This window comes from Mustela lutreola, chromosome 7 (genome assembly GCF_030435805.1).
Source record: "Mustela lutreola isolate mMusLut2 chromosome 7, mMusLut2.pri, whole genome shotgun sequence".
Classification (NCBI taxonomy): domain Eukaryota; kingdom Metazoa; phylum Chordata; class Mammalia; order Carnivora; family Mustelidae; genus Mustela; species Mustela lutreola.
Window position 1 is genome coordinate 71,877,586 of NC_081296.1, and position 21,422 is coordinate 71,899,007.

The following is a 21,422-nucleotide window of genomic DNA, read 5'->3' on the forward strand; positions in this document are numbered from 1 at the left end:
TTACTTCAGACCTAAAGACACCTACAGACTGGAGGTAAAGAGATGGAAGATAGTCCATGCAAATGGAAATGAAATGAAAAGAAAAGCAAGGTGGTAATACCTAATCATACACACTACACTTTAAAACAGATTATAACAGACAAAGAAGGGCATTACCAAATAATAAAGGGATGAATCCAACAAGGTCAATCCAACAGCACATCACTTCTTGGCCTTTTGGCTAAGATCAAGTGCAGTATCTGTTATCAGTTTAATATCTGATATGTCCTCTATCCGAGGACAATATATTAAATGGATTTTTGGAGTAGGGAGTTGGAATAGGAGCTTGCTCTGAACAATCCACACATCAACCTGGTATTGCAGTACTTCCAGGAATGGTGTACCCTCCCCACTAAAGTAGTAAATAAAAGATTTGGTTAGTATTAAAAAAAAAAAACCAATTCAACAATCTAACAACAACTGTAGTCTCTATTCACCCAACATTAGAAGCACCTAAATATATTAGGCAAATATTTACAGACATAAAGGGGAAAAATAGCAGTAATACAATAATAGGAGATTTAAGATCTACTTACATTAATGGATAAATCATCCAGACAGAAATTCAATGAAGAAACAATAGCTTAAATGATACTTTAGACCAGATGGAATAAATAGATATATACAGAGCAATCCATTAAAAAAATAGTAGAATACACATTCAAGTATACATGGAACATTCTCCAGGACAGATCACCTATTAGACCACAAAACAAGTGTCAATAAATTGATGGGGGAGAAATCAGAGAGGGAGATGAACCATGAGAGACTATGGACTCTGGGAAACATACTGAGGGTTTCATAGAGGAGTGGGGTAGGAGGATGGGGTCCCTGGGTGACAGGTATTGAGAAGGGCACATGTCATGATAAGCACTGGGTGTTTACGCAACTAATGAATCACTGAACACTACATTAAAAACTAATGATATGCTACACAGTGGCTAACTGAACATATTAAAATTTTTTTTTTAAAAATTTAAGAAAATTGAAATCATTACAAGCATCACTTCTGAACACAATCACATGGAACTAGAAATCAATTAAAAAAAAACTGGGGGGCACCTCAGTGGCTCAGTGGGTTAAGGCCTCTGCCTTTGGCTTGGGTCATGATCCCAGGGTCCTGGGATCGAGCCCCGCATCGGGCTCTCTGCTCAGCGGAGAGCCTGCTTCCTCCTCTCTCTCTCTCTCTCTCTGCCTGCCTCTCTGCCTACTTGTGAACTGTCTGTCAAATAAATAAATAAAATCTTAAAAAAAAAAAAACAACTGGAATATGCTGGGAAAATGGCAGAGTAGGAGGACCCTAAGCTCACCTTATCTCATGGATACAACTAAACTAAACAATGCAGAAATTGACCCAAGACTGGCAGAACGAACTCCACAACTAAATGTAGAGAAGAGGCCACACCAAAGATGGTAGGAAGGGCAGCTAAACAGGGGAGCTAAACAGATCTGTGGGAGGGACACAATAGCATGGGGAGGGGAGGAAAAATAGATTATCACACTGGGGAGCCCACATAGGGAAGATGAATCACCATAACATTTGGCACTGAAAACCACAGGGGCTGAATTTTCTTAGGTCTTACAATGGTACTTAAAATCTGGAGTTTTAGAAATCACAGGACTCAGTCTGGGAGAGTGAGAAATCACAGGACTCAGATCTGGGAAAGTGAGAGGAAATGCAGCCCTTACCCTTAAAGGAAACAGTGTAACAAATAGCCCATGCAGACAGAGCACAGAGACAGCAATCTGAAAAAATGCTAGGGACATTCCAAAGGTAGAATTTATTCATCTCAGGTCATGTACTTAGAAGGATAGAGATTGTTGGGGGATTCCTCTAGGAACAAAGGAGGTCACAGGTGCCTTTTCCCTCCCCAGCCACCTGTAAGAACCAGCTCAGAACTGACATCTACTACCTGCTTGCTTACACCACCACCCTGCCTTGCCACACTTCAATAGATCCAGCCCCTCCAGCCAGGCTTGCTTCAGTCCCTACCCTGCAGGTCCTCCCCCAAAGGACGAGCAGCAATCAAACCTTGCTAACACAACTACCCCACCCCCTTGCACTTTTCAGATCTACCCTCTCCAGCCACCCTAGCCCCAGTTCCAGTGGCAACAGGTCCCCTCTCCCAGAGGATCAGCGTGAAAGCCTTGCTAATGCTGCACATCCTGCCCCCATTCACATTGCAGATCTATACGCCCCCAATATGTTCTTGGCCAGAGGCCATCTAAAGCAGTACCACAGGCCTGGAAGTGTGTAAGCAGCCCCAACAGGGGCGAAATGGACTTCTGCCCCAGGAGAGGGAAAGATGACCATACACACCAGTTAGACTGCAGCTCTAGCAGTGGGATGGGGGCAGGCAGTTGCCTGACTGCAGCTCCAATCCACCAAAGAAAGCTTCTCAAGAGATAAGACTGGGAAAGCTTTATGCTAGCCCATCTCACAAACACCTAGTCTGATTCAATGTAAGCCCAAGGCAGTCCCAGACTGACCTACTAATACCACAGGGACCAAACACTGCCCACAACATGCAAAGAAAGCCACTGCATATGACCATCCTGAAGGAAAAGGTGGATCAGCCACAGCAGCAGGGTACATGCAACACACATAGGAGACACCCTGGAGTGCCAGGCTCTGGGGAGCAGGGGGCAGGGCACTGCACAGCAGGGCACTACAGGACCTCTTTCTTCATAAGGCCACTGCTTTCAAGAGCAGTAGACCTAGCTGACACAGACTAACACAGACAGAGGAATAGGTCCCAAATGAAGGAACAGGATAAAATTGCAGCAAGAGACCCAAGTGAAATGGAGGTAATATGCCTAATAGAGGGTTCAAAGTAATAATCATACCTTCCATAATTTGGCTATTGTTGATCACGCTGCTATAAACATCAGGGTGCAGGGGTAACTGAGTGGCTCATTTGGTTAAGTGTCTGATTCTTGATTTCAGCTCAGGTCAATCTCAGACTGGGGCTCAGTGGGAGTCAGCTTGAGATTTTCTCTCTCCCTCTGCTGTTCCCTACCACCCTATCTCACTTACGTGTGTGCTTTCTCTCAAATAAATAAAACCTAAAAACATAAAATATCAGAATGCATGGATCCTTTCAAATCAGTAATTTTGTATCCTCTGGGTAACTACCTAGTAGTGCAATTGCTGGATCGTAAGGTATTTCTATTTTTAATTTTTGGGGGCACCTCCATACTGTTTTCCAGAATGGCTGCACCAGTTTGCATTCCTATTCCGAGATAGGGTTCTCCTATCTCGGTATCCTCACCTACACTGTTATTTCCTATGGTGTTAATTTTAGCCATTCTGACTGGTGTGAGGTGAAACCTCACTGTAGTTTTGATTTGCATTTCTCTGATAATAAGTGATGTTGAGCATCTTTTCACGTGTCTGTTGGCCTTCTAGATGTCTTCTTTGGAGAAATGTCTGTTCATGTCCTCTGTCCACTTTTTAACTGGATTATATTTTGGGGGGTGTTGGTTTTATAAGTGCTTTATAGATTTTGGATTCTAACCCTTTATCAGATATCATTTGCAAACATCTCCCATTTCATAGGCTGTTTTAGTTTTGTTCATTGTTTCCTTTGTTGTGCAACTTTTATTTTGTTGAAGTCCCAACAATTTGTTTTTGCCTTTGTTTCTCTTGCCTCAGGAGATACATCTTCTAAGCAGTTGCTATGAATGAAGTTAAAAAGGTCATTACCTGTATTCTCCTCTAGGATTTTGATAGTTTCCTATCTCAGATTTAGGTCTTAAATCCATTCTGAATTTATTTTTGTGCATGGTATAAGAAAGTGATTGAGTTTCATTCTTTTGCATGTTGTTGCCAGTTTTCCCAACACCATTTGTTGAAGAGACTGTCTTTTTTCCATTGGATAATCTTTCCTGCTTTGTCAAAGATTAATGTTGTTGTGGGTCCTCCATTTCTTGGTTCTCTATTCTGTTCCATTGATCTATGTGTCTGTTTTTGTGCCAGGACTATACTGTCTTGATTACTACAGCTTTGTAATATAACTTGAAATTGTGATGCCTCCGCCTTTGCTTTTCTTTTTCAAGATTGCTTTGGCTATTTTGTGGTTCCATACAAATTTTTAGGATTATTTGTTCTTGCTCTGAGAAGAAAGCTGTTAGTATTTTGATAGGGATTGCGTTGTGTGTGGATTGCTTTGAGTAATATAGACATTTTAAAAATACTTGTTCTTCTAATCCGTGAGCATGGAATGTTTTTCCATTTCTCTATGCCATCTTCAACTTCTTTCAGAAGATAGTTTTCTGTGTTAATTGAGCTACATTGAGTCTATTCTTGGAGTGCTTGCTCTGTTTGTGATAGATTTTAGAATGTAATAGAAATATTACAGAATAGGAAAGGTTGTGAACCAGTCCCAGAGGGCTGCAAGGTCCAACTTTTACTAGGAAGAGGCCTCAGACTTTAGTGATTTCTGTTTTTTTCTTGGAATTGAATGGTCCTAATTGGAAAAGCCATATGAAAGTAAACCAAAATTTCCAATCCTAATTCTTCTTTTGAAGGTCCTCCTCAAGGACTCAGCACCCACGGAGCCACTATACCAGAAAGTGATAAATTATCATCTATTGATTGGGACAATTGACTGGGCTAGGGATCAGGAATTTCTGGCAATATTCCCGTGTGACTTCTGTTATAGTTCTGGAGGAGGCATTCTTATCACAGGGTCCTTTTTGAAGGCATCCACCTCAGATCCCCTCACTTTTGCTAAGTTTATAGGACTACATGGTACATGCAAGAAAGAGAGAGAATAGAGTTAGTTTGCTGGAATGGCTAACGGATAGTGGTCCTCTAGTGAAGAGAACAGGACAATAATGACAGTAGCTAGAAGCAGAGTATAAAGTAAAAGCAGGGGAAAGGTGGTAGATAGAAGCCATGTTAAATTTGGGGGGGTATTAATTTAAAACTGCTAACTGCTTTAAACAATGCTACTGATGATTTTAAAGCACAGGGAAAAAATGTTCATTACTCAAGCCATTTTGCAACCATGTTTTGTGTTGTGCTAAGATAAACCTATATTCTGGAATTGGTGATTATTCCAGTGTGGCCAGTGCCTTTCTTGACCCTATCCCCATGGTCTAATCATCTCATGACCTTCTAAGGAAATGTATTTCCCTTCATCCTTCTGACAGCTAGGTGAGTTCAAATCAGAGCTCCTGATCATTTTATTACTAAAAATGCTGCCACAACCCCCAGGTTCTCGTACACCTTTCTACCAGATACCTCCATAGATAGAAGAAACTCTACATTGAATAACTTTGAGGGATAGACATTGTGCTTCTACATCTTCTTTCCCCTAGGAGAGAATTTACATTTTGCATTACGCCCTTTCCCTTATTAGAGCGTAATACTTGCTCACATGGCCCCAAACAAGTGACAAAGGAGCTCTTTACAAAGAAAATAGTATTTTCCACAACAGCCTAAGGACAAGTACAAGGGCTCAGTCCATGGCACTTACTGTGGTGAATAATTTCCAGGTGAAGGACCTAGCTCCTGCCTCTATAGTTGATATAGCATTGTCAGCTGGAGGGAGACCGCTGATTATAGTCACAATGAGAGAACTGATCAAACTTCTCCATTCTTTTCCCTCATCTAGTATCTTCCACAATTTCTGTAGAAGGCCACAAAGGTGATTTGTTCACCACTAGAGTACATAGGACAGTCCTCCTGAGTTTGATGTCCTGACAGCAGTAAGAAATCTGTATAGAAAGAAAAGGCAGTGATCTGAATCTGCATACTTTGCTTTCGCCAGACTCAAATGTTGGCATTCTGCCTAGAATAAACCATTCATTTAGGTTTGTAGAAAATATGGAAAAGGGTAATAGACCCTGAAGCTGTTCTTCCTTGATCTTAAAGCTATGTTAAGAATGTTCAAGGGAAAGTTTTAATACCATTATTCCTGACACAAAAGGTAAAAATGGCAAGGAGCGTTTTAAAAAATGAAATTTTAATTCAGATAATGGTAGGTAGCACTGATGGTTTCCTTGACAGAGAAGTAGAAGATGGTGGTCATTGTGGCGAATGACATCAGTATGCAGGATTCTCTTACCTAAGTTCTCAAAGCAAAGGGCCTACAACCAGAGTGCTATGTAATTTCCAACTTTTCTACAAACTTAAGTGAAAAAAAAAAAAAAAAGCTTTTAGACTGCAATATTGAAAGAAGTCTCCTGAGTGAGAAGCTTCAAGTAGTTTTTTTTTTTTTTTTTCCAATCGTGTCTCTTTGGGAACACACAACTTAGCTCAGAAAATACTTCTATAGCTTTCCTTCTGCACACTTGTCAGATGCTTCTTGCTATTTGGGTTTCTCTGTCCAGCTTGTGGTTATAAACTTTGTGAGAACTCTTCCTTTGAGCATACCATCTGCTTCACATGGACCCTAAACCAGTAAGCAAAAGAGATCTTTAAGAAGAGTACAAGGTATTTTCTGATTTCTACACTGTGTAGTCTATACTAGTCTAGTATACATATATTGTATGTATAGGCCAGAGATAGCTCATTTCCAATTTCTGTCCCTTGTCAATAGGGGCTTATTGGCACTACTTCCTTTGACAATATGTCAATGTGTCTTTCTCAAGTACCTTTTGGATATTCCAGAACCTGCCTTCATGTTCAACACCTTCAAAACCTTTCCCAGGAGATACCTTCTCCCAGAGCAAAGGTTAACCTCCACTCCCAATGTTTTTTGGTTAACACCTCCTTGACTGTGAATGATGGGATTAAGGAGGTTGCAATATGAAGTCACAGTGAATTAGTCGGCATTATCTTCAACCCTGCCCATTAGCTCTAAGTAGGAACCTAGTAAGTTGATCCCCATTTCTAAAAGCACAGAGAACAAGCAAAGAATTAAACATCAAGAGAAAAATTAATTTGACTATAATGACAGAGATTCAAAGTATGAGATGCAGAATTAATCATCTGCTCCATACAGATTCGGTTAGATTGTACAGCATCTCGCTTAAGTATAAATGGCACAGATACACTAAAGCAAAGATCCTAAAGGCTAAGACCCAAAGCCAGAGGCATTCCAGATGTCCTGGTTAAAATCCAGCCTTGAACATTCTTCAGACAGACAGATTGGTTTGTTACAGACATGTGAGTGCAGAAGCATCAACAGATATCTGTATATAAAAGATCTCAAGTTTTAATACATGCCAGGTCATCAACATCTCTTGTCAGATGGGTCAGGAAGTGGACTATTCAAATATAAGGGCTATCATTTACAGTGGCATAGAATTCAACAATATATTTCTCTATGAAGGTCTCTTGATGAAAACTGGCAGTTTTGAATTTGCAACAGGGAGACAATGGGATCCTGCTGGAGTTTTCCTCAGCAGGTAGAATACCTGTTTGCTTTGTTTTCTTAATGGCTCCAAAGAGGATCCTAATTGGGAGGCCATCCACCAATTTGTTCCAGTTCCTTATCTATTTCTCTGACATTGTGTTATATAAACTTAATCCCACAGAAACTGCTTCTCACACGTCAAGAACAGATAACCTTCATGTGGGACAAAAGCATGACCCCTCTAAATATTAATAAGTTGTACTTAAACAGTCTCAAAGCAATTTAGAAATTTGTAGCAGGTTATGTTTGAGAAATTTGAGGAAGAATGATCTCATTGTCATATGGTCTTCCTTAAAGCTATCCAATACCCTCTACCAGTTAGCCAACTGCAGGGCTTTGCGGCATTACTGCACTGAGAGGCCCTTACTGAAGGTGTGTGCAGTGCTGATACTTTTAGACTCTCCTAGTCATAACATGCACATGTACTTACTTGCATCCTGCTTGGGACAGAAAGAAGGGTAGCACAGCTCTGGGATAAAGAAGCCATTTGCAATGCTATTTTGCTTTGTATCTCTCCCGGTCCATGAGCCAAACTTGCTCCAGATCTACAGACTGATGCTGATGGCCCGTAAATCAAATGGTACCTAACTGTTAACTGGAAAAAAAAAAAAAAAGGAGGGGGGGAGCTTGAAGGGAAAATTAGAAGACTTTCTAAATAAAAGTGGAAGCTAATCCAGTGTCTGACTGTAGCAATACATTTTGGAAATAAGCCCTTTCAGGAATGCTTATTATAGGAAGGCCTTTATCAAGGAAGTAAGATCTGGGCACCAAAGAAGAAGTTTTTCACATAATCCAGTCTGTCCAGATTTTAGCTGTCTGAAGGAATCCACTTTTGTACTATGGATACTTGTTTCATACAGCACAAAGAGGGGTAAAGTGCATTGGAATGGTGTTCTAGGTAAACTAATTGGCCTGTCTCTCTTTCCCTCTGCTCAGGAACTGAGGAGCGTGGGGAACATTGTGAATACTTCATATAAGTGAAATCATGCAATATATGACTTTATGCATTTTCATTTAGTGTAATGTTTTCCAGGTTCATGTATGTTGGAGCACTTCAGTCCTCTTGATTGCTGAGCAACATTATATTGTATTAATATATACCATGCTGTTCATTCATTCACTGGTTGTTGGACATTAGGGTAGTTTCTACATTTCAGCTATTGTGAATAATGCTTCTGTGTACATTGTGTACAAATATTTGTCAGAAATACATGTTTCTCAGTCTTTTGGGTATACACCCAGGAATGGAATTGCTGGTTCCCAGGGTATTTTTATGTTTAACTGTTTGAGGAAGTGCCAAGCTTTTCCAGTAGCTTTACCATTTTACATTCTTACTATCTGTGTACAAGGTTTTCAGTTTCTTCATAGACTTGCCAACACTTTCTCTTTTTTCTCGGTAGCCGCCCTAGTGTGCATGAAGTGCTATTTCATTGCAGTTTTGATTTGTAGTTCCCAAATGACTAATAGTGTGGAGCTTTTTTTTTATGTGCTTATTAACCATTTATATATCTTTAGATAAATGTTAATTCAAGTTCTTTGTCCACTTTTTAATTGGTTGTTTGTCTTATATTGAAGAGTTTGAAGAGTTTTTAAGAGTTTTATACACACACACATTCACATATATATTCATATATACTAGACTCTAATCAGCTGTATGATTTCCGAATATTTTTCTCCCATTCTGTAGAAGATATTTTCACTTTCTTGATGGTGTACTTTGATGTACAGAAGTTTTAAATTTTGGTGAAGTCCAATTTATCTATTTTTTCTTTTGTTACTTGTGCTTTTGGTGCCATATCTAAGAACCTATAACAAAATTAAAGGCTATGGAGATTTACTTCTATTTTTCTTCTATGAGTTTTATAGTTTTAGTTCTTATATTTAGTTCCAAGACCCATTTTGAATTGGTATTTGTATATAATGTGAGATAGGGGTCCATCTTCATTCTTTTGCATGAGTTGTCAGCACTTTGTTGAAGACATTTTTTTCTCCATTGAATAGCCTTGATAAATTTGTCAAAAAATTAATTAACCTTAGATGTATGAATTTATTTCTAGATGCTAAGTTTATTCAATTTATCTATATGTCTATTCTTTTTTTTTTTTTTTAAGATTTGAGAGAGAGAGAGAGAGAGAGAGCACGAGTGAAAGGGGCAGAGGGAGAGAGAATCTCAAGCAGACTCCACACTGAGTGCAGAGCCTGATGTGGGGCTTGATCTTATGACCCTGAGATCATGACCTGAGCCAAAATCAAGAGTCAGATGCTAAATGTGCTGCACTACCCAGGCACCGCAATCTTTATTCTTATACCAATACCACAGTTTTGATTACTCCAGCTCAGTAGTATGGTTTGAAATCAGGAAGTATGAGTCCTCCAACCTGTTTTTAATTTTGCAATATTGTTTTGTCTATTTATGATCCTTTGCAATTCCATATGAAAGGATATATTTTTCCATATGTACAGTATTTGCTCACTGAGACTTTGAAATGAATTATATTAAATCTATAGATCACTTAGTGTAGTACTGCTATTGTAGCAATATTAAGTTTTAGAATCTATAAACGTGGGATATTTTTCTATCTATTTAGGTCTTTTAAAACTTATTTCAACAATGTTTTGTTGTGTGTGTGTGTGTGTGTGTACAGGTCTAGCATCTCCTTGGTTAAATCTGTTCCTACATATTGTATTGTTTGATGCTATTATTTTGATGGTATTATAAATAAAACTTTTCTTTATTTCAAATTTTAATAGTTCACTGGTAGTATATAAAAATACAACTGGTTTTTGTATGTTGATCTTGTATCTGCAATTTTGCTAAATTTGTTTATTAAGTCTACTAGTTTTTTGGGAATTCTTTAGGATTATCTATATATAGGGTCAGGTCATCTGTGACTAAAGATAACTTTACTTCTTCTTTTCCAATTATATCAATTTCTTGCCTAATTGTCCTGGACAGAACTCCCAGTACACTGATGAATAGAAGAACCAAACCTGGCAACTTCATCTTATTAATGATCTCATATGGAAAGCTTTCAGTCTTTAACAACTGAGTATGTTATTAAGTTTTGTAATTTTTCATAAATTCCCTTCATAAATGTTGAGGAAATTCCCTATATTCCTAGTTTGTTGAGTATTTTATCACAAAGGGGTTTTAGATTCTGTTAAGTGCTTTTTCTGCATCAGTTGAGATAATCACATACAGTTTCCCCCACTGCTTTGTTTTATTAATGTGGTATATTACACTGATTGATTTTCATATATTGAGACGTTCGTGTATTCCCAGGACTAATGTTACTTGGTCCTGATATATAATCCTTCTAATTTGGCTTGTTAATATTTTGTTGAAAAATTTTGCACTTATGTTCATAAGAGATGGTCTTAAGATATAGTTGTTTTTTTCTTTAGGATGTCATTGGTATCACATGCTGGCCTCAAAGTATAAGTATTACCTTCTCTTATAATTTATGGAAAATTTGAAAATTATTGGTGATAATTCTTTAAATGTTTGGTAGAATTCACATGTGATAAGTAGAAACTTCTTTTTGAACACTTCTTTGGTAGCATCTCTTAAATTTTCATACATTGCGGTATTTCTTTTTCATTTGTCTCAGAGAATTTTCTAGTTCTGTGTGTGATATCTTCACTAATCTATCAATTATTCAGAAAAGTGTTGCTTAGTTTCCACATATTTGTAAAATTTCTAGTTTTCTTCCTGCTATAGATTTCTAGTTTTATTTCACTAAGGGCAAAGAAGATACTTTGTATTATTTAAGTATTTTAAAGTTAGAATGATGTCAGTAAGATGGTGAAATAGGAGGTTCTAGCTCTTGTCTCTCACAAAAATATTGATTTAACAGTCATTTGTAGTTGAAAATACCTTCATGAGAGCTCTAGAATCCAAGTGAGAGATTACAAGAACTGAGTGAAGCACAGAAATGAGATAAGGTTCATTGAAACATTTAAGAAGAACACTCATTTTCTTTAGGGCACCAGTCAGTTAAATGTCTGATTCTTGATTTTGGTTCAAGTCATGATCTCAGGGTTGTGAGACTGAGCCCTACATTGGACTCCACACTGGGTATGCAGCCTGCTTAATATTCTCTCTCCATCTCCCTTTGCCCCTCCCCACTCTAAGAAAGTTTTTAAAAAGAATACTGCCTTTTCTAACATCACCTCTCCCCCAAGCCAGAACAGCACACTATGGAGAGAGCTCTCCTCAGCCCCTAAGTTCTCCTGTGGTGGGAAAAGTAAAATGAATATCTGATTTCCTTAGCCTTTCAGGTGATAATTGAGAGAAATGCCTCCATCATGCCACACTTAGAACACTCAGTAAATTGGCATGACTAGATTGCCTGGGGGCAGGCAATAAAGGGGAAAGGAAGAGGGCTTCAACAATTTGCCCATGGATCTCAACAGTTGACTTTTGATTCTCTGGCAGCAGTTCCACAGGCCTATTGACCTGGGCACTGGTCTTATCTTCCCAGATGCTGACACAAGGACTGTCCATTTATGGACACTAGCACTTGGTGTGCCCACACATAGACCCTGGCAATGAACCCCTTGTGGACTTTGCAAGCCAGTCCACCTATGGACTTCACCACTTTTAACCCTAGTTTAAAAGATTTTTTTAACTATAAGGTAACTATAACCACAAAATTCTAGGTAGAGAATTTCTGTCTAGAGTAGCTAGGAAGAGCTTTCCTTGCAAAGTCAGTCTTTAGAGATTGGAAGATGTGAATTCTTATTCAAACATGCAGATAACAGTGTAAGGTTATGGGATCAGGAAGACTTAGGAAAATGTGATTCCACCAAGGAACAACAGCAACAAAAAACTCTAGTAAGTGATGCTAAAGAAATATGAATCTATGAAATGCCTGAAAGTTTTAAAAATAATCATTCTTAAAAGTTCAGTGAGTTACCAGAAAATATAGACAACTAAATTAAATCAAGAAGAGCCAATGAACAAAATGATGAGATAGAAACCATAAAAAGAACCAAACAGAAATTCTAGAACTAAAGAATACAATTACTGAACTAAAAACAAGCCAACAAACAAAAGAAGTCTTCAACAACTCAATCAAGCAGAAGAAAGAATTAGCATACATAAAGATAGGTCATTTGAAATTATCCAGTCAGAAAAACAAAAAGATAAAAGAATGAAAAAGAGTGAAGAAAGCCTGAAGAACAATAAGGTGAGAGAGAGAAGGGAGGAAAAGATTTTTAATATTAAATTAACCAGAAGATTCCCAAATCTGGGGAGGGAAATTGACATACAGATTCATAGAGCCTTAACAAAATCAAAATAGGTAGAAACCAAAGAGATCTTTATCAAGACTCAATTAAAGTAATTGTCAAAAGGCAAAGAATTTTTAAGTGTCAAGAAAAACATAGCTCATCACATATAAGCCCTCCCAATTACACTATTAGCATATTTCTCAGCAGAAAACTTGTAGGCCAAGAAAGACTAGAATTATATATTTCAAGTGCTTAAAAGAAAAAGAAAAAAAAAAACAAACAACACTGCCAACCAAGAATACTATACCTATAAAAGCTATCCTTTCAGAGGGGTGCCTGGGTGGCTCAGTGGGTTAAAGCCTTCGGCTCAGGTCATGATCCCAGAGTCTTTGGATCGAGACCCGCTTCGGGCTCTCTGCTCATCAGGGAGCCTGCTTCCTCCTCTCTCTCTGTCTGCCTCTCTGGTCTACTTGTGATCTCTGTCTGTCAAATAAATAAATAAAATCTTCAAAAAAAAAAAAAGCTATCCTTTTAGAAATGAAAGACTAAGACTAAGGGAGTTCCTAATTACTAGACTGCCTTACAAAAGTACTAGAGGAAGTTTTTCAAGTTGAATCAGAAGGATGCTAAACAACACAAAAGCATATGAAAGTATAAATGTCACCAGTAAAGATAAAAATACAGCAAAAACAGAATGAAATAATGCTGTAAGATTGGTACATAAATCACTTTTAACCCTAGTTTAAAGGAGTTTCCTAACTATAATAACTATAACCACAAAATCTGTTAAAAGGTACATAATATAAAAAGAAGGAAATTCTGACAGTAATAACAAAGAATATGGCAGGAGGATAAAAGTGTAAAGTTTTATAATGGATGTTGTGGTTATTAGCTTATAATATATTGTTATAAGAAGTTTTATGCAAATCTCATGATAACAACAATGAAAAATCATAGTAGGTACATAAAGATAAATACAGAGAATTAAAGAATTAAACTATAAAAATAACCATCAAACCATACAGAGATATAGCAAGAGAAAGAAAGAAAAAAATGAACTGCAAAACAGACAAAAATATTAAAATATGGCAACCATAAATCCATACTTACTAATAATTACTTTACATGTAAATGGATTAAACACACCAATCAAATGATGTAAAGTAGATAAATTTAAAAGAACCAACAATACAGTGTCTACAAAAAAATACTTTAGATTTTAGGACAATTTGAAAGAGGTGGAAAAAGATACTTTACAAAGATGGTGACTAAAAGAACAGGAGTAGCTATATTTATATCAGACAAGATATAAACAGTTTTTGATAAATAAAAAAAAAAACTGTCACAGGAGACAAAGAATGTCATTACATAATGATGAAAATGTCAGTTCACCAGGGAGATATAAAAATTATAAATGCACAATCCACCTATCCTTGGAGCACCTACCATATAAAGCAAACACTGACATATCTGAAGGGAGAAATAAAATGACAGCAGAATACTTCAATACCCTGTTTTGAATAACCCAGAAAGAAAAGCAAAAAAGAAAACAGCAGACTTGAACAACACTACAGACCAATTGGACTTAATAGGCATGTATAGAACATTCCACCTAATAGGAGCAGAATACATATTTTTCTCAATGGCACATGAATATTCTCTAAGACATATCACATGCTAGATCACAGGACAAATCTTTTTTTTTTTTTTAAAGATTTTATTTATTTGTCAGAGAGAGAGAGGGAGAGAGAGTGAGCACAGGCAGACAGAATGGCAGGCAGAGACACAGGGAGAAGCAGGCTCCCTGCTGAGCAAGGAGACCAATGTGGGACTCAATCCCAGGACGCTGGGATCATGACGTGAGCTGAAGGCAGCTGTTTAACCAACTGAGCCACCCAGGCGTCCCCACAGGACAAATCTTAATAAATTTAAGAAGAGTGAAATCATTATAAGTGTTTTATCTAACACACATGGAATAGAATGATAAATCAACAGAAGGAAAACAGAAAAAATAACAAATACATGGAAATTAAACACACTCTTGTAGAATCATCAGGTCCAAGAAGAATCATAACAAAAAATGAAAAAATATTTTGAGACCAATGAAAATGAAAACACAACATACCAAAAACATATCGGGTGCCATAAAAGCATATGTAAAAGGGAAATTTATAGAAATAAATGCCAACATTAAAATGAAAGATCTCAAACAACCTAAATTTACACCTCAATAAATTAGTATAAGAATCAACTAAGTCTAATGTTAAAAGAAACCAATAAAGTACAGCCAAAATAAATCAAAGAGTAAAGCAGAAATATATCAAAAAGTAGAAAAATAGATGAAGTTAGGAGTTTTTTTTAATTTATTTTCAGAAAAACAGTATTCATTATTTTTTACACATACCCAGTTATTATCAACAGTTATATGCCAATAAGCTTAGCAACCTAGATGAAATGGATGCATTCCGGGAAAACTATAAACTACCAAAATTGAACCAGGAAGAAATCAACAACCTGAATAGACGGATATCTAATAACGAGATTGAAGCAGTGATCAAAAACCTCCCAAAAAACAAGAGCCCAGGACCTGATGGATTCCCTGGGGAATTCTACCAAACCTTCAAAGAAGAAATAACACCTATTCTCCTGAAGCTGTTTCAAAAAATTGAAGCAGAAGGAAAACTTCCAGACTCTTTCTATGAAGCCAGCATTACCCTGATCCCCAAACCAGGCAAAGACCCTACCAAAAAGGAGAATTTTAGACCAATATCACTGATGAATATGGATGCTAAGATTCTCAACAAGATCCTAGCCAACAGGATCCAACAGCACATTAAAAAGATTATCCACCATGATCAGGTGGGATTCATCCCTGGGCTACAAGGATGGTTCAACATTCAGAAATCAATCAATGTGATACAACAAATTAATATGAGAAGAGAGAAGAACCACATGGTCCTCTCAATTGGTGCAGATAAAGCATTTGACAAAATCCAGCATCCGTTCCTGATTAAAAAGCTTCAAAGTATAGGGATAGAGGGAACATTCCTGAACCTCATCAAATCTATCTATGAAAGACCCACAGCAAATATCATCCTCAATGGGAAAAAGCTTGCAGCCTTCCCGTTGAGATCAGGAACAAGACAAGGATGCCCACTTTCACCACTCTTGTTCAACATAGTATTAGAAGTCCTAGCAACAGCAATCAGACAAAAAAGAGAAATAAAAGGTATCCAAATTGGTAATGAAGAAGTCAAACTCTCTCTCTTCGCAGATGACATGATTCTTTATATGGAAAACCCAAAAGGCTCCACCCTCAAACTACTAGAACTCATACAGCAATTCAGCAACGTGGCAGGATACAAAGTCAATGTGCAGAAATCAGTGGCTTTCTTATACACTAACAATGAAAATACAGAAAGGGAAATTAGAGAATCGATTCCATTTACTATAGCACCAAGAACCATAAGATACCTGGGAATCAACCTAACCAAAGAGGTAACTAGAGAACTCGAGGAACTAGAGAACACTCATGAAAGAAATTGAAGAAGACACAAAAAGATGGAAGACCATTCCATGCTCTTGGATCGGAAGAATAAACATTGTTAAAATGTCTATACTGCGTAGAGCAATATATACTTTTAATGCCATTCTGATCAAAATTCCACCGGTATTCTTCAAAGAGCTGGAGCAACTAATCCTAAAATTTGTATGGAATCAGAAGAGACCCCGAATCGCTAAGGAAATATTGAAAAACAAAAATAAAGCTGGGGGCATCACGTTACCTGATTTCAAGCTTTATTACAAAGCTGTAATCACCAAGACAGCATGGTACTGGCATAAAAACCGACACATAGACCAGTGGAACAGAGTAGAGAGCCCAGATATGGACCCTCAACTCTATGGTCAATTAATCTTCAACAAAACAGGAAAAAATATACAGTGGAAAAAAGACAGTCTCTTCAATAAATGGTGCTGGGAAAACTGGACAGCTATAAGTAGAAGAATGAAACTTGACCATTCTCTTACACCGTACACAAAGATAAACTCAAAATGGATAAAAGACCTCAATGTGAGACAGGAATCCATCAGAATCCTAGAGGAGAACATAGGCAGTATTGTCTTCAATATCAGCCACAGCAACTTCTTCCAAGATATGTCTCCAAAGGCAAAGGAAACAAAACCAAAAATACACTTTTGGGACTTCATCAAAATCAAAAGCTTCTGCACAGCAAAACAACCCACGAGGCAACCCACGGAATGGGAGAAGATATTTGCAAATGACAAAGGTTGATATCCAGGATCTATAATGAACTCCTCAAACTCAACACACACGAAACAGACAAACGTATCAAAAAATGGGCAGAAGATATGAACAGACACTTCTCCAATCAAGACATACAAATGGCTATCAGACACATGAAAAAATGTTCATCATCATTAGCCCTCAGGGAGATTCAAATTAAAACCACATTGAGATACCACCTTACACCAGTTAGAATGGCCAAAATTAACAAAACAGGAAACACCATGTGTTGGAGAGTATGTGGATAAAGGGGAACCCTCTTACACTGTTGGTGGGAATGCAAGTTGGTGCAGCCTCTTTGGAGAACAGTGTGGAGATTCCTCAAGAAATTAAAAACAGAACTTCCCTATGACCCTGCCATTGCACTCCTGGGTATTTACCCCAAAGATACAGATGTAGTGAAAAGAAGGGCCATCTATACCCCAATGTTTATAGCAGCAATGGCCACGGTCGCCAAACTGTGGAAAGAACCAAGATGCCCTTCAACGGACGAATGGATAAGGAAGATGTGGTCCATCTACACTCTGGAGTATTATGCCTCCATCAGAAAGGATGAATACCCAACTTTTGTAGCAACATGGATGGGACTGGAAGAGATTATGCTGAGCGAAATAAGTCAAGCACAGAGAGTCAATTATCATATGGCTTTACTTATTTGTGGAGCATAACAAATATCATGGAGGACAAGGGGTGTTAGAGAGGAGAAGAGAGTTGGGGTAAATTGGAAGGGGAGGTGAATCATGAGAGACTATGGACTTTGAAAAACAATCTGAGGGGTTTGAAGTGGCGGGGGTGTGGGAGGTTGGGGTACCAGGTGGTGGGTATTATAGAGGGCATGGATTGCATGGAGCACTGGGTGTGGTGAAAAAATAATGAATACCATTTTTCTGAAAATAAATAAATTTAAGAAAATCATGAGAGACTCTTATATACTAATAAATTGGCAATCCTAGAAAAGTATAACCTACCAAGAATGAGTAAATATGATAGAACAACTGAAGACACCAATAAGAAGGATAGTGAATCAATAATCAAAAAACTTCCAAAAGGAAAGCCCATGACCAGATGGTTTTATTGACAAATTCTACCAAATATGTAAAAAAGAATTAAAACTCCTATTCCTTAAACTCTTCCAAAAATAGAAGAGGAAACCCTTCCAAGCTCATTTTATGTAGCCAGTAGCACTTTGCTACCCAAACAAAAGACACCACAAGAAAACTACAAGCCAATATCCTTCATAAACTTAGATCTAAAAATCCTCAACCAAATATCAAGCCAAATTCAACAGCAAATTAAAAGAATTATATACCACAATCAAGTGGGCTTTATCCTTGGGATGCATGAATACTTCAACATAGACAAATTGATGTGATAAACCACATTAACAAAGTGAAGTGTAAAAATCATATGATAATTTCAATATATACAGGAAATCATTTTACAAAGCTCAACATCCTTTCATCATAAAAATTCTCAACAAGTTAGGTATAGAAAGAACTAACCTCAACACAATAAAGTCCATGTATGACAAGTCCATAGCTACAATTATACTCTGTGGTAAAAAAACTGAAAATTTTTTTTTAATTTAAATTCCAGTTAATATACTTGTGGAGCATAAGGAATAACATGGAGGACAGTGGGAGAAGGAGAGGAGAAGTGAATTGGGGGAAATCAGAGGGGAAGACAAACCATGAGAGACTGTGGACTCTGAGAAACAAACTGAGGGTTTTGGAGGGGAGGGTTTGGGGAGTTGGGAGAGCCTGATGGTGGGTATTAAGGAGGGCATGTATTGCATGGAGTACTGGGTGTGGGGCATAAAAAAATGAATCCTGGAACAATGAAAAAGTAAAATAAAAAAATTCCAGTGAATAGTGTAATATTAGTTTCAGGTGTGCAATTTAGTGATTCAACACTTACATTCAACACCTAGTGTTCATCACAACAGGTGTACTCCTTAGTCCTCATTACTTATTTAATCCATTCCCCAAATTTTTCTTTAAGATATGAAACAAAGCAAGGATGCCCACTTTCACCACTTCTATTTAACATAGTACTAGAAGTCCTAGTTTGAGAAAAATTGGCAAGAAAAAGGATTTTTTTAATGTTTAAAATGTTTTTAAAAGATTTATTTATTTATTTGAGAAAGAAAGAGAGCATGCATGAGTAGGGGAAGGGCAGAGGGAGAAAACCCTAGTAGGGAGTTTTGAATGGGGGTAACTCTACACAGGGCTCTATCCCACAACCCTGAGATCTTGACCCTAACTGAAATCAAGAGTCAGACACTTAAGTGAATGAGCCACTCAGGTACCCCAAGAAAAAGGAATTTAAAAGCATATAGATTGTAGAGGAAGAAATTATCTCTTTGCAGGTACAATCTTCTATGTAGAAAATCTCAAGGTTCCACAAGTAATCCTGCTAGAATAAATGAATTCAGTAAAGTTGCAGAATACAAAACCAACATATGATAGTAGCTACATTTCTATATATCAACAATAAACTATTTGAAAATGGAATCCCATTCATGATAGCATCAATTGATCAAACACACACTTAGGAATAAACCACCTATGATGTGAAAAATTTGTATGAACTATAATATACCAATAAAAGAAATGAAAGCAGACATAAGTGGAAATAAATTCTATGTTCATGTATTAGAACAATTTTAAGATGTCCAAATTATGCAAAGCAATCTACAGATTCAGTGCAATCCACATCAAAATTCCAATTGCATTTTTTATAGAGATAGCAAAAATAATCCTAAAGTTCATATGGAACCAAAAAAGACCTTGAATGGCTTAAGTAATTTTGATCAGGAATAACAAAGATTCAGGCATCACATTTCTAGCTTTTAAATTTTATTGTAAAGCTTCTATAATCAAACCAATATGGTACTAGCATAAAAACTGACATATATACCAATGGAACATAATAGGGAGCCCAGAAATAAATCCACACACATACTGTCAATTGCTTTTGACAAGAGTGCTATGATAATGTGCTTTATAAGAAATAGATATTTGGTCTTCATCCCAGTTTCTGGCACAGAGTTCCCCAAACCCTTGGAATTTCTCAAGTGTTGAGAGTCATAAAAGTGCCTTTATTGTGTTAATGAGGTGAATTTTGGAAAGCACCTAAGGATGGAAGCTAGTGGCACCAAACATGTGATTAGAGGGTTGAAACTTTCAGCCTTTCCCCGCCAGCCCCAACCTCCATGGAATAGAAAGGCTGGAAATGGAATTCAAAAACCAATGGTCAGTGATTTAATGAATTTTCATGAATGAAGCCTTTATAAAAATCCCCAAGGATGGGGTTCAGAGAGCTTCCAGGTTAGTGAAAATACAGGTGTTAGGAGAGTGGGGTACCTGGAGAGGTCACGGAATCTCCACCCCGTTTCTTCTTACCTTGTCCTAGGCATCTCTTCTATCTGGCTGTTCTTGACTTACATCCTTTTATAATAAACTGGTGATGTAATAAGTAAAGAAAAATGAACTAGTGATATAGTAAGTAAGTGGTTCTGTGAGCCACTCTAGCAAACTAATCAAACCTGAGGAGGAGATAGTAGGAATTTCTGATTTATAGCCAGTTATTTAGAAGTACAGGTAACAACCTATACTTGCAACTAGTATCTCATGTGGGGAAGGGGGACAGTCTTTTAGGACTGAACCCTCAACCCATGAGATCCAATACTATCTCTGGGTAGATAGTGTCAAAATTGAGTTGAATTATTGGATACCCTACTACCTAAGAATTGGTTGGTGTTCTGGAAGAAGTGCCCCCCTAACCCCCACTCCAATACACACACATTGGAATTGGGTCCAGAAACCCAAAAGAGGTGCCAATAATACAAATTGGGGAAAGGATAATCTCTTCAATAAATGGTGCTGAGAAAACCAGATATCCAGTGCAAAAGAATGAAAGTGGACCCTTACCTTACACCATACACAAAAACCAACTCAAAATAGATTAAAACTTTAATGTAACACCTCAGCCATAGAACTCTTAGAAGCAAACTAGGAAACAGCTTCTTGGCGTTGATCTTTGCAATGATTTTTTTTGGCTAGGACACCAAAAGCCCAGGCAACAAAAGCAAAAATAATCAAGTGACATTATATTAAACTAAAAATCTTAAAAACAGCAAAGCAAACAATTGACAATTGAAAAGGCTACTTATAGAATAGGAGAAAAATATTTACAGACCATATATTTGATAAAGGTTAATACCAAAAAATATATAAGGAAATCCTAGAACTCATCAGGAAAAAAAAAAATCTGATTTTAGAATGGGCACGAGAACCCAATAGATAGTTCTCCAAAGAAGACACATAAATGTTCAACAGGTATATGAAATGGCACTATTCATGATTAGTCGTCAGGGAAATACAAATCAACACAATGAAGTACCACTTCCCTTCTGTTAGGATGGCTACTAAAACAACAGAAAGTTAAGTGTTGGTGAGAGTGAGAAGGAAAGG

General features: G+C 37.3%; 1 non-coding gene across 1 annotated transcript; it reads left to right on the forward strand.

The window, feature by feature from the left end:
• The first annotated feature begins 200 nt into the window (after positions 1-200).
• On the forward strand, positions 201-388 carry LOC131837778 (U2 spliceosomal RNA). Its single transcript, XR_009356361.1, has one exon. It is a non-coding gene; the product is annotated as a U2 spliceosomal RNA (small nuclear RNA).
• Positions 389-21,422: the final 21,034 nt, after the last annotated feature.